The sequence below is a fragment of the Ursus arctos genome, unplaced genomic scaffold (genome assembly GCF_023065955.2).
Source record: "Ursus arctos isolate Adak ecotype North America unplaced genomic scaffold, UrsArc2.0 scaffold_10, whole genome shotgun sequence".
Taxonomy (NCBI): Eukaryota; Metazoa; Chordata; class Mammalia; order Carnivora; family Ursidae; genus Ursus; species Ursus arctos.
Window position 1 is genome coordinate 14,583,155 of NW_026622764.1, and position 13,499 is coordinate 14,596,653.

Sequence of the window (13,499 nt, forward strand, 5' to 3'; positions counted from 1 at the left end):
ATGTCTTGTAAAGGGAGAAATATAGGGCACTTGTGTGGCTCAGTGGGTTAAGTGTCTGCCTTCAGCTCAGGTCATGATCCTGGGGTCCTGGGATCGAGTTCCGCATCAGGCTCCCTGCTCAGTGAGCTTCTCCTTCTACCCCTCCCCCCTGCTTGTGATCTCTCTCTCTCTAATAAAACTTTTTTTTAAAAGGGGGGAAATTTGGACACAGGGCAAAGATCGTGTGAGGAGGGCAGTGGAGATGTGGGTGCTGCGTCTACAAGCCAAGGAACACCAGACGTCTACAAGCCAAGGAACACCAGACTGTCGACAGAGCCGCAGAAGCTGGGAGAGAGGCACAGAACAGATGGTCTGTAGGAAACGAATACATTCAGCTCCCCAGAAGAACAGGCCGGAGCCCCCGCTGAGCTCCAGACAGTCCCTCTTTCTAACCGGGTTACTTCTCCCACCAGGGAGCTTCCATCATCACCTGGATAGTCCCTGGTCCCTGTCCCTACAAAGACAGAGAGCATGAAGGAGCAGGGAGTGGGCGCTGGGCCCTGAGCTGCTGCGGTCTGCTCCCCGCTGTGGGACAGCCTCGAGTGTGTGTGACACCTCGCTGCTGGTATGCTTCCTCGGTGAGGCGCTGCTCGTGGTGTCCTTGACCACTTAGCAGACAGCAATTCACCATAAGCCAAAAACCAGGTGTCCTAAAAGTTAATGTCCTTCTCTACCAGGCCTTGTGATTTACCCCAGGAATACATCACTGGGAGACCAGCAGCCCTACCTTCTCCACCTGCTCCCTCCTGGCCCAGGACGACTTCTCTCTCATCTGCGCCACCATAACGGCCTCCACACCACCCTGTCCCCACCCCCTCCTTAGCCTCTCTACCACCAGAATGCTCTTCCTCAAAGGCAAGGGTCTCACCCTGGCTCAGAGCCCTGCATGGCTCTCTGATCTCCTCTTCCATACTCATCCCTGCTGTCTACTCCAGCTTTCCTCTCCAGTTCCACCAAGACGCAGCCCGTGGGTCTCCTGCCTTTTGTGAACACGTGGCTCCTTCCTCCTGGTTCGCACCCACACCCCTCCATGCCAGCTGACCTGTCCTCGCTACCCCTTCGTCTTCCACGTGCCCACTGCAACCCTGCTACCCTCCATCAGAGCTCTGTTCTGATGCATTATGTTGTCATACTTTCTTTGTTTTCTCCACTAGTGGGCAGGGATTTATGTCTGCCAAAGCTGAACAGCCTGGCATGGAGCAGGCCCTTCAACGGTTTTTGTGGAATGAATTCATCAGTTCTCAAAGTGTGGTGCCTGGACCGACCACAGCAGCGACACCTGGAACTCATCACAAAAGCAAATTGTGGCCTCAGCCCAGGCCTGCTGAATCAAAAACTCAGCGGTTGAGGTTTCATGAACCCTCCAGATGATTCTGATAGGCACTCAAGTTTGAGATCAGCTGAATTAAAAAAAAAAAGAGAGAACGTAGTGAAATAGGGTGTGCACGGAATTTGCTACTATTCAGCCTAGACTGAATCATGACAGGAGAGCTGACGGGCTGAGGGGAGAGTCCTCCTCTGGTCCCCATCACCGGGAGTCCCTGGGCATTATGGCAGCCTGGGGTGCCCGTTGCCCATCTCTCCCTCAGCCCTTGTTCTAATGTGTTCTGTTATGTCTCATTCCGGGGGCAGGGGTGGTAATATACACTGAAGTCTCGGGAGTATCCCAAGCAGAAACCCAGCGCACAGGAGAAGCCTGGGACTCCGAGCGCCAAGGCTGCTGTAGTCAGGCTCAGCTCTGTGGTCATGGTGCCCAGCTTCTCCTCTCACATTCTTAACTTAAAAACATTTTGTCAACTTCCTCCTCTGCCAAAAAACCCCCCCAAAAACAACAAAACCAAGCTTGTGGATACAGAGAACAGTTTGACGGTTGCCAAAGGTGGGGGTGCGCAAAAGGGTGTACTTAAGTGTTGCTATGATCTTAAAAATTCTTATCACAAAAAAAATTTGTAACTGTGTGATGGTACATGTTACACTTGTTGTGATGATCATGTCACAGTATATACCAATACTGAATTGTTTTATACCACGATATATATGTCAATTATCTCAATGTTTAAAAATAAGCATTCTGTAAAAGGAATTAGAACCCTATTACCTTAGATTTACCATATTACCTGTAGTGGTAAGTATCCTACCCTTTTAAAATTTAGTCTAAAGGAGTTGACGATGAGGGTTTCTTTTTTTTTTTTTAGCCTTTATTTTTTTGTCTCTTGATTCTTGGATATATAATATATATAAATACATATATATGTGTATATATATATAAATACATATATATATATATTAGAGAAAGAGCATGAATGGGGGAGGGGCAGAGGGAGAGAGGGAGAGAGAGAATCCCAGGCAGGCTGAATACGCAGCACAGAGCCCTACGTGGGGCTTGATCTCATGATCCTGAGATTATGACCTGAGCCGAAATCAAGAGTCAGATGCTTAACCAACCGAGCCACCCAGGCGCCCCATCAAATGTTGGTTTTTAACTACTCAGTGAGAAACCCTGATATTCCATTTAAGAAGCTGGAAAAGAGCTCCTTTAGGACTGAAGAATATATCCACAGGTCAAGCTGGAAATATTGTGAACATTCTGAGAAGGTGCTGGGACAAGCCCTTCCACTATCTGATGCCTGCTTTCCTCTTCATTTCAAGACATTCTCCCTCTCCAGCCTATGTTAACAGGTCTTAGCCTCTTTCAGATCCTCAAATTCACTGAACTCTTTTGTTCTGGACCTTTGGGCCAGCCTTTCCCCTGCTTGGAAGTTCCCCTCTTCTCCCCCCTCCCAAAGATTTTATTTATTTATTTGAGAGGGAGAGAGCACAAGCAGGGAGACAGGGGGCAGAGGGACAAGCAGACTCCCTACTGAGTGTGGAGCCCATCATGGGGTTTGTCCCGGGACCCGATCCCAGGACCCCGAGATCTTGACCCAAGCCAAAATCAAGAGTCAGTCACTTAACTGACAGAGCCACCCATGCACCCCTCCCCTCTCCTTTTTATTGACTAATTCTTTCTTCTCCTTTTGGGGGAAAGTGAAATATCCCTTTGCCCAGCAAGATTCCTCCTCCTCCATGAGATTAGGACCCTCACTTTCCCTGACCTGTCCCTCACCAATTTTCCTTTATCTGCTCCTTTTTCCTCTTCCTTCCCCTCTTAGCCTGAAAGAGCACCCACAGAGTCTCCTTCTTGGACCCCCAGCACCTATCCTGGAGCGAGGCACACAGTAGAGGCTCAAGTATTTGCTAGATGACTTTGAAAGCACGCAGGCTTTCAGCAGATAACTTTCCAAGTCCCAAGTGAGTCCACTTGCTTCTTTTATCCTTGGGCTAAGAACTTAGGTGCTAATAAAGCTCAGGTGGGAGGAGGGTATCAGAAGAGGAAACAAGTGCATGATTTAAACAGAAGACAGCTGGAGAAAGAAGGGAGACAAGAATCTGGCAGCCAGGAAGAGCACGGCTAATGGCAAGTCGCTGTGATTCCCACAAAGCCTGTCCTTTCATTTGTGACAAGGGGTCCCCAGGATGAGAGTGGCATGGAGACCTTCCCCAAAGGGCCCATTTCCTCTTACTCTCTGATATGTTGTGTCTGTGGGCAAGGCTGTAAACAGAACTGAGCTTGGAGGGAAACACAGGTTGTGTGTCTTTGTATAAATGGTTGCTACTCTCTACCCCCAAACAAGCCACTGTCATTAGACATCATACAAATTACAGAAGAAAATCTCTCATCCAATTGAACGGTTAGAAACGACACTGGATATCACTGCGTCCTTTCCTCTGACTTCTGCAGGAATTCCCTCTGTGGATCTCTGGTAACAATTCACAGCCTCCTATTGGAGGCAGCTCACACCATATTGGATTCTAATTGTTGGAAAATTGTAAGCCCAGTGTTTTGTATGTGGTCATGGTTTATTGAATTAGACACAAAGGAACATTAACAATCAGGACAGTAGAAATTATGTTAAAGTAATGTGTTGTTTTTTTGATAAAAAATTGTGAGAAAATTGTTTTAAATGTTTGACAGTCTCCAGTGCTTCACGTTGTACCAGATACATGCAGATACATGTTCTCTTCAATTTATTACTGGACAAGTTATAAAGCAAAAACAAAAAGTAGTCAATAAATGCTGTCTCACTATGTACTCAGAGCCAATTACTAAATATTTACCAAATGACTGAGCAAATTCTCATAAACATTTATTGAGTCTCTTGAGTCTTAAGACTAAACTTTCAGACTGGATCCGCCTTGCTCATTGCAACGATGACCACACCCTTCAGCACTCACACAGGAGAGCAAGGGAGCAGGGTGCAGCGTCATGGAATGGGGATGGCAGAAGTGTCCAGTCTCGCCCTGCTACTAAGCAGCTGTGCCATGTTAGGCAAGTTACTAGACTCTGCTGGATCTTAGTTTTCTCCTCTGCAAACAGAGGCGATTGAATCAGGTGACCTATAAGGTTCAGTAGCGTGCTAACCCTCCTTGGTTGTAGGACTTTGCCCTTTCCTCCTGAAGACCAAAGCCTCCTGAGCGAAATTAACAACCAGCCAGTTGGGTAATTGATCATTAGCAAGGGTCGAACTCCTCCTAAATACCGATGGTTAAGTTAAAGGAATTACTGTAAATATAACTACGTACATATCCTTCCCTGAATTAGCAGAAACTTGAGTTAATAGTTGGCTATAGCACTCAGCTCATAACCTCTCATTTCTGCCTTCAGTGTTGGCTAAAACTCCCTGGCTGTCAGCTGAATCTGGACTGTTTAAATACTTCTATTTTTAAACCACAGTAACTGGACTGTACAGTCCTAGTAGGGTATATACCAAGGAAAAAAAGAAACAACCCTCAAACTGCAAAGAAATCTCAAATGATTTTCAGTAATTACTTTTTTAACATGATTTCCCCCAATATTATGATATTTCCTGATGGTAAGATACAGTTATTATGAAAGAATAATATATTTAATAGCAAAGGAAATTAAGAATTTTTTAAATTAGGAGCCATGATTTTCAGTGAGAGAAAAAAATATATAAATATCAGGTCAAAACCCTGTATCCTAAGTTTGAATTAGAAATATTAGTAAGAATACATATGTATTTTTGGTTTAAAACAATTATTTTTTAGCTCTGTCAGTTGAAAAGGCCTAGATGCCTCGACCAACTCATAGCAATGAGCACCCTTAGCACCCGGACTGTGCTTTCTAAATACCATTTCACTAGAAGGAACAGAGCTCCTTGGAGAAATGGCTGATTCAGGGTCAGGGATGAGCCTGGAACACGTTGTCATACCAACAAGCAAGGAAGTTATCAAAGACCACAGAATCATGCCCAGAAGGCTTAGGAACCAGGTATAAGAGCCCATAGGCCAGAGAATATATGATTTCAGCACCAAAAGGATAATGACTGCAAAAGATTGGAACACACTGAGTATGTTAAAAATCTGTGGGTTCATACAATCACAACACATACTCCTTTGAAGGAAACTAGGACTCCAACTCATTATTCTGGAAACTGGGAGGGGCGCCTAGCTGCCCACTTGCTGGAGCACACGACTCTTGATCTCACGGTCATGACAGGGTCGTGAGTTCTACCCCACGCTGGGTGTAGAGATTACTTAAAATTTTTTTTTAATTTTAAAAAGTATATTTTTAAAAATAAATAAAAATTTTTTAAACTGGGAAAGAAAAAGAAAGGCAAAATAATTGCTTGAAGGGCACCTGGGTGGCTTAGTTGGTTAAGCATCTGCCTTCAGCTCAGGTCATGATCTCAGGGTCCTAGGATCGAGTACCACATTGGGCTCCCTGCTCAGCAGGGAATCTGCTTCTCCCTCTCCCTCTGCCCCTAACCACTTCATGCTCTCTCTCAAATAAATAAATTTTTAAAATAATTGCTTGATTCTTTCTTCTGCAGAACTGTCCTGAAGTTGTTATAGAAAGTAACCAAACAGTTTATGAAGTAAATTTCTTCTTTTAGGAGAATTCAAGCTAATAAGTGCAGAGGGGTACTAGACTTGGAATATCTCTATTCTGCAAACTCTAGTACAATAATGGATCAAGGCAAATGATTATAGGAAACACCACCCCACAGAGATACAATCAACAACAAAAAAGGAGTATGGGACATTCTACAGGCTTGTAGAAATTATTGTTCTGCAACAAATAAATTGCAAAAGTAGAAAGAGGGATGGGGAACCTGTAGATTAAAAGAGATCTAAGAGGGGATACCTGGGTGGTTAAGCATCTGCCTTCGGCTCAGGTAATGATCCCAGGGTCCTGGGATCGAGTCCCACAGCAGGCTCCTTGCTCAGCAGGGAGACTGCTTCTCCGTCTGCCTCTCCCCTTGCTTGTGCTCTCTCTCCCTGATAAATAAATAAAACCTTAAAAAAAAAAGGTTTAAGAGACATATTAATCAAATGCAATATAGGCACCTTATCTGGATCCTGATTTAGACAAACCAACTATAAAAAAAAATTTATGAGAGACTCAGTGCTATTCAGAACATGGCCTGGATATTTGATAGTGTTATGGAAATACTATAAATGTAAATGGGGCAGCGACACTTATGAGACGCTTTTAAAAGTCCTTATTTTTTTCAGATAGAGACTGAAATATTTGTGGATAAAATAATTTCAGTATCTGATGCTTAAAAATAATTTAGCAGGTGGGCTCCTGGGTGGCTCAGTCAGTTGAGTGTCTGACTCTTGATTTCGGCTCAGGTCGAGACTTCATGGTGGTGGGATCAAGCCCCACATTGGGCTCCCCACTGGGCGTGGAGCCTGCTTGGGATTCTCTCTCTCCCACTCCCTCTGTCCTTTCCCCCTCCCTTTCTCTCTTTCTCCTGCTCTAAAAAAAATGACAAGAATTTAGCAGGGATTGCAGTAAGACTGAGGAGCGGAGAGGGTATGGAAGAAATAAAAGTAGTCATGTGTTGATAATTGCTGAAAAATAAATGATCAGAACATGGGGGCTCATTATCCCATTTTCTCCGCTTTGTATATTATTTTCATAATAAATTTTTTATAAGTAAATGCTTTTTTCAAATGCTATCTCTACACTGGATTTATATATATGTTTTATAAGGTTTTATTTTTTTTTAAATTTTTTAAAAGATTTTATTTATTCACTCAACAGAGAGAGAGACAGCCAGCGAGAGAGGGAACAGAAGCAGGGGGAGTGGGAGAGGAAGAAGCAGGCTCCCAGGAGCCTGTCGTGGGGCTCGATCCCAGAACACCAGGATCACAGACGCTTAACGACTGAGCCACCCAGGCATCCCTTAAGGTTTTATTTTTAAGTAATCTCTACAGCCTCATGGGACTCGAACTCACAACCCTGAGACCATGAGTCATAGGCACAAGCCAGCTAGGTGCCCCTGGATTTACATTTTTAAGGCACCAGTATTCCTTTTTGTCTATTACAAATATATTTCCATTTGCTCCTAAACTATATGATTTCAGCTCTCCTCCTCTATCTCATGAAGAGGGTTCCCATTTGTTTTAAGTCATATTTCCTTACTTGTAGTGATTTTTAAAAAATTATCGAAATGCATATTCTATAGTAAAATCTCCCATGGCTCCTCATCACCTTGGGGTAAAATGCAGATACCCCCTGCTTTGACGATTTAAGCCCATCATAATCAAGTTCCACCCTACATGTCACATGAACTATTCCAAAAAGCAAAAGAGGAAACCCATCTCAACTTCTTTTATAAGGCCAGATACCAAAACCAGACAAAGATATCACACAAAAGAGAAATCTATAGACCAATATCTATATCAATGGACCCCAAAAATTCTCAACAAAATACTAGCAAGTTCAATCCAGCAACATTTAAGACTTATACACGTAAACATGGCAAACGTTATGTGATAGAAATTTTACCACAATTTAAAAAAATAGTAAAACAATAAAAATAATTATACACCATGACCAAACAGGATTTATCTCAGGGATGCAAAGATGGTTTAACATCAGAAAATCAACTAATGTAATGCATTTTATCAGCAGAATGAAAGACAAAAATCACATTATCATCTCAGTAGATGCAGAAAAAGCATTTGACAAAATCCACATTCATGGGCCCCCAGATTAAGAACATCTGTTCTAGGGGCACCTGAGTGGCTCAGTCATTTGAGCATCTGACTCCTGACCTCAGCTCAGGTCTTAATCTCAGGGTCAAGAGTTCAAGCCCTGTGTTAGACTCCATGCCCATTACATTAAAACAATAATAAGGAAAGAAATAATTCAAAAAGTAAATAAATAATTAAATAATTAAAAAGAACACCTGTTCTAGAAGGTCTCTAACCATAGCAGATGACAAATAATAGTGAAGGAAGACACTTGGGCTAGAAGGTGGGTGGGTCCCAGGGGTCGAGACTGGGAAGAATGTTTTCTTGAATGTGTTGGAAAGAGTCTTCCTGAATCTATCTTGATCATGAACAATGACAACATCATGAAGGACTTTTCCAAGATCTAAGAGGAGAGTCAAGTAAGCTTTTGAGGTTAGGAAGTGTGTGTGTTCCTACTTTGCTGCCTATAATGTCTCTAATTATTCACCTGCTAGTTGATCAATGAGTATTTTGGGGTGCAATAATTCAAGAGGCTTTGGATGGTTTGGAGGTTGAGGGCAAGTGCTTTAGACTTAGACTTAATACTAGCTGTATAATTGTAGGCAAGTTTTTAAAACTTTAAGTCTTGGGATTGTTGTTTTTTTTCACCTCTGAAATTAGGAATCCAACACCACAGGATGAGATTTTAAAAGATAATACCCATGACGTGTTTAGTAGGGTTTGTGGGCCATGGAAGTATTCATCATCTCAAACAACATCCAAGACTGGGTAAATCATGGGGTCTGTCTTTCGACTACGTTTTCCACTTAGATAGGTGTTAAACTAAAGGATTTCATAATACCAAGTTAAAGGGATTAATATTCTTATTTAAGAACTAGATTTGTTGGGGCGCCTGGGTGGCGCAGTCGTTAAGCGTCTGCCTTCGGCTCAGGGCGTGATCCCGGAGTCCTGGGATCTAGCCCCATGTCAGGCTCCTCTGCTGGGAGCCTGCTTCTTCCTCTCCCACTCCACCTGCTTGTGTTCCCTCTCTCGCTGGCTGTCTCTCTCTGTCAAATAAATAAATAAAATATTTAAAAAAAAAAAGAACTAGATTTGTTGTTGAAAACAACAGCAGAATGAAATGTAATTCAGACAACTTCAGCAGTTGTGCATCTAAGGTAAACACATAGGGGCGCCCGGGTGGCTCAGTCAGTTAAGCATTTGACTCTTGATTTCGGCTCAGGTTGTGATCTCGGGGTTCTGGGATCGAGCCCCACGTCAGGAACTCCTTGCTTAGTGTGGAATCTGCTTGAGATTCTCTCTCTCCCTCTGCCTCTGCCCCTCTCTCAAATTGTGCGCGCGTGCACTCTTTCTCAAAATAAATAAATAAAATCTTTAAAAAATGAAGTAAACATATAAATGGCACAAAGAAAAGACAGTACTATCTCGGTGTTGCCAAAATAGAGGATTTTGCAGGACAAGTCGTTGGCCTGTATTTTGGGGTCACTGCCAAAGGGTGTTCAGACAGGAGGCAGAGTTTGAACTCACTTCGGCTCTGGCTAACTGCTATAAATAATGTTACAGCATCAAATCTGTGTCAATGGTTTCAAAAAGTGCTTAAAGATACAATTATTAGTCAAGGGTACAAACTCAAACGCTTCCATGGGCAAAACTGAGGGAGGCCATATGGGCTACTACACAGAAGGGGCCTATTACCGGAGGCCATGCCCTGTCTAAAAAGCGTTTTTATACAAATTATTTCAGAAGCACCAACTAGCCAAACAAAAAGACTGTGAAGGCCTCAGTCCTTGGCCAGCAGCTTACAGTCTGTGATTCGTGGAACAAACATCAGTTAGGGAATTTCTCTTTTGTATTCCTGAACCCACACATTGTTTTTCCCTTTAAGTCAGATAAACACCTCACAGGAACTGAACTGCTAAATGCTCTGAATTGTAAGCTCACAGAGTCTTTGGAGTTGCTTACCTTTTCCCCATTTCTGGGTGCTTTCCCCTCCTTCCCAAACCCTTCCTCTCTTCTCCTCTAGCTACAATTCGGCTGCTGTGTGGATAGTACTTGGGCAATATTTGCTTTTGTGTCTTCTTTTCCGAGCATTTAATGCCTCAAACACTTCTGGGTGTTCTGACCTGGAAGCTGACTCCAGTGCTGAGCGATCACCAGGCACTGGTTTCTTCCTTCCTCGCTGCCATCTTGTGAGTGGCCCCCAACCCTCTGTGAGGCGGAGTGCATGACCCAACCATCCTGGCCCTCGGTGCTACCACAGACTCATTCTCAGCCTCTTGGTTTCCTATGATACCAAAGCCTCCATCTTTATGGAAGTTATTTACTCATTAAAAAAATATTTAGAGGGGCACCTGGGTGGCTCAGTCGTTAAGCATCTGCCTCAGCTCAGGGTGTGATCCCAGAGTCCTGGGATCAAGCCCCACATCAAGCTCCTCCGCTGGGAGCCTTTTTCCTCTCCCACTCCCCTTGCTTGTGTTCCCTCTCTCGCTGTCTCTCTCTCTCTCTGTCAAATAAATAAATAAAATCTTTAAAAAATATATTTAGAGAAAGATCAAAGAAAGCCAATTACGGTGTTGATAAATGTAAACACACTGCTTTACAGGCTGAATGAACAAAATCATTGGAAGTGACTACAGGGATGATCATCTGGAAGCAATTCAGCAGTGTCGTATTAAAGGGTAATTTTTAAAAAGGTAAAATCGTGACTCCCCTGAAAATATTCAATGGACATCATTAGCCCATGAGTTTTTTATTACTGTTATTAGTTTGTGGAGGAATTGGTAAGATATTATGACTGGTTTTTATAGTCTCTACCTGACAGAATTCTTTTATGTTGCCTTGAGCAGGGATTGCTTGCATTGCTACGGACAGGAATCACCTGCATTACTCTTAGTTTTCCACAAGTTAATTTCTGCCTTGCCAGAGCTGTAGAATAGCCTAGAAACATAAGGGCTTTCCCCTCCCTAGGATAACGCAGTCCTGCAAAGGAGCATAATCCAACATTCCACTGAAAAGATATTTGCCCTTTCCACACCCTTCACAACTGTTCCCCCAACTGTGATCATATGTGAAGGCCTCCCCATCTCATCCCTGTCCCTTGTCCCTTCCCACAACCCACAAGAAATCCCAGGCCTGGGTACCTTTTTCTATTTATATCATGGATGACGTGAAAACGTTGAGGAGCTTGTGACCATTTTACAAGGATGTGGAGGAAAAAGGGCCCAACCTGGTAAGAGAGTTTAAATCCCACATGTAAAAGTGTTCTCTGCAAAATATCAAGAAAGGAGAGGAGATAAATGGAAGCCACTGCCTAAATGTTCTTCCTGTGACATACTGCACTGGTGGCTCTAATTCTTGACTTCTTATAACCAAGCCCTTAGACACCTGATTTTGCAGCTCCTTCCATCAAAATGAGGAGTGTATTTCTCCATCCCATGACTCTAAGTTCAGTCATGTGACCTGCTTTGGACACTGTCAGAAGACATGATGTAAGAAGAGGCTTACAAAACCACCTGTGGGATCCAGCTTGTTCTGCTCTGCTTTTGCCATGAAAAAGATATGACCAGGTAGCCTACTGGTCCCAGGGGGTGGGCAGGTAGAGAAAAACCTAGTTTACCCTAACCAATCCCACCTAAGATCAGCCAACCCCCAGCAGACCCATAGATGCGAGAGATCCCCAGCCAAGATCAGCAGAACCACCCAACTGAGCCCAGCTTAGACCCGCTAAACTTCACAGATGCAGGAAACGAATATGCATGGTTGTTGACCAAGAGGATTTATGACTGTTTGCTACCCAGGGATTTTCTGACAACGGCTAATTCGTATGCCATCCCATTTTTATTAGACCCTTAGAGATCTCTGTGCACACTTCTACATGAATGGCTGCTCAGTCTGGGGAGCTTGGCTTCCTATGAGGTCATCAGGAGGGAGAAGAGTCAGATACCATGACGACAAGTCCAGGCTCCCTTTCCTTTTTGGGAGGGGTTTTTATTTGGAAACCATCCAAATTCCAGGCTAGTGGCATTCCCAGGAAAAACGGAGGGCCCCAAAATGATATCTGGTATCTGGAAGGAACCAAAGTAAGTTCTACCTGCAAAGTATTTGAAGCCAGAGTTGACTAGAACGAACAGTGGTAGCAACAGGAAATCCCCCTACATCAGTATGTGCCTGACCAAGTACAAGGTCACACAGATAACAAAGACTCTTCTGTCAGTTATCAAGAATGTACAGGGGCGCCTGGGTGGCACAGAGGTTAAGCGTCTGCCTTCGGCTCAGGGCGTGATCCTGGCGTTGTGGGATCGAGCCCCACATCGGGCTCCTCTGCTATGAGCCTGCTTCTTCCTCTCCCACTCCCCCTGCTAGTGTTCCCTCTCTAGCTGGCTGTCTCTCTGTCAAATGAATAAAATCTTTAAAAAAAAAAAAAAAGAATGTACAGAGGGGCACCTGGCTGGCTCAGTCCGTGGAGCATGCGACTCTTGATCTTGGGGAGTCATGAGTTTGAGCCCCACATTGTGAGTAGAGATTACAGAAAAAAAATTTATTTAATAAAATCTTAAAAAAAAAAAAAAGAAATCGAGTCTGACTGTTCTGATAAGGACAGATCAAAATTAACCAGCAGAAAGATGTTAGGAGGAATGCTAAATTTCATTTCCCAAATTTTTATAAGGGAAGATCCACCTTAAATTTGTATTACAGATATTTTGGGTGGAAGTAAATTTAATGCGGTTTTTTGGACACACAATGTTGTATGAAAACATTCCTTTGAGTTAATCTATTATACACCATATCACAATTAGAATAAAATTATTTTTAATTAAAAAAATTCTTTAAAAAAGAGAATGTGCCAAGCACAGAGCCCCAGACACCTTTGTTTTGGTCTCCCCTGAGCTGCACACCTGTCCTTTTAAAAGAAGAGGATCCACTCGCATCCACAGCTAACCCTGCAGTGTAGAAAGTGGTCGTTTCATCAGAAGCAGGTTTTGTAAGTTTTGTGAAACTGTACGGATTTAATTTTGTTCAACAAATGTTTTCTGAGCCCCTATTTAGGCAGGAAACCAGAGTCATCTCCAGAGACGTGGAGGTGACTAGACTTCAGACCTGCCATCCTATCCCAGGTTTAAAATAGAGTCTTCCTCAAGAAGTAGGCAAATGCGGGCGCCTGGCTGGCTCAGTCAGTGAAGCGTCTGCCTTCGGCTCAGGTCATGATCCCAGGGTCCTGGGATCGAGCTCCGCATCCGGCTCTCTGCACAGCGGAGAGCCTACTTCTCCCTCTGCCCCTTCCCCCACTTGTCCTCTCTCTCTCTCACTCACTCTCTCTTTCTCAAATAAATAAAATCTTCAAAAAATACATTCAAAAAAAGTTTTTAAAAAAAGGAAGCAGGCAAATGCATGAATGACAACAACGGACAAGA

At 43.5% G+C, this 13,499-nt stretch overlaps 1 protein-coding gene across 2 annotated transcripts in view; it reads right to left on the reverse strand.

Moving 5' to 3' along the window:
* The window catches only part of CLDN10 (claudin 10), a 110,595-nt gene that overhangs the window by 74,406 nt on the left and 22,690 nt on the right, over positions 1–13,499 (reverse strand). The gene's annotated exons all lie outside the window — the stretch shown is intronic.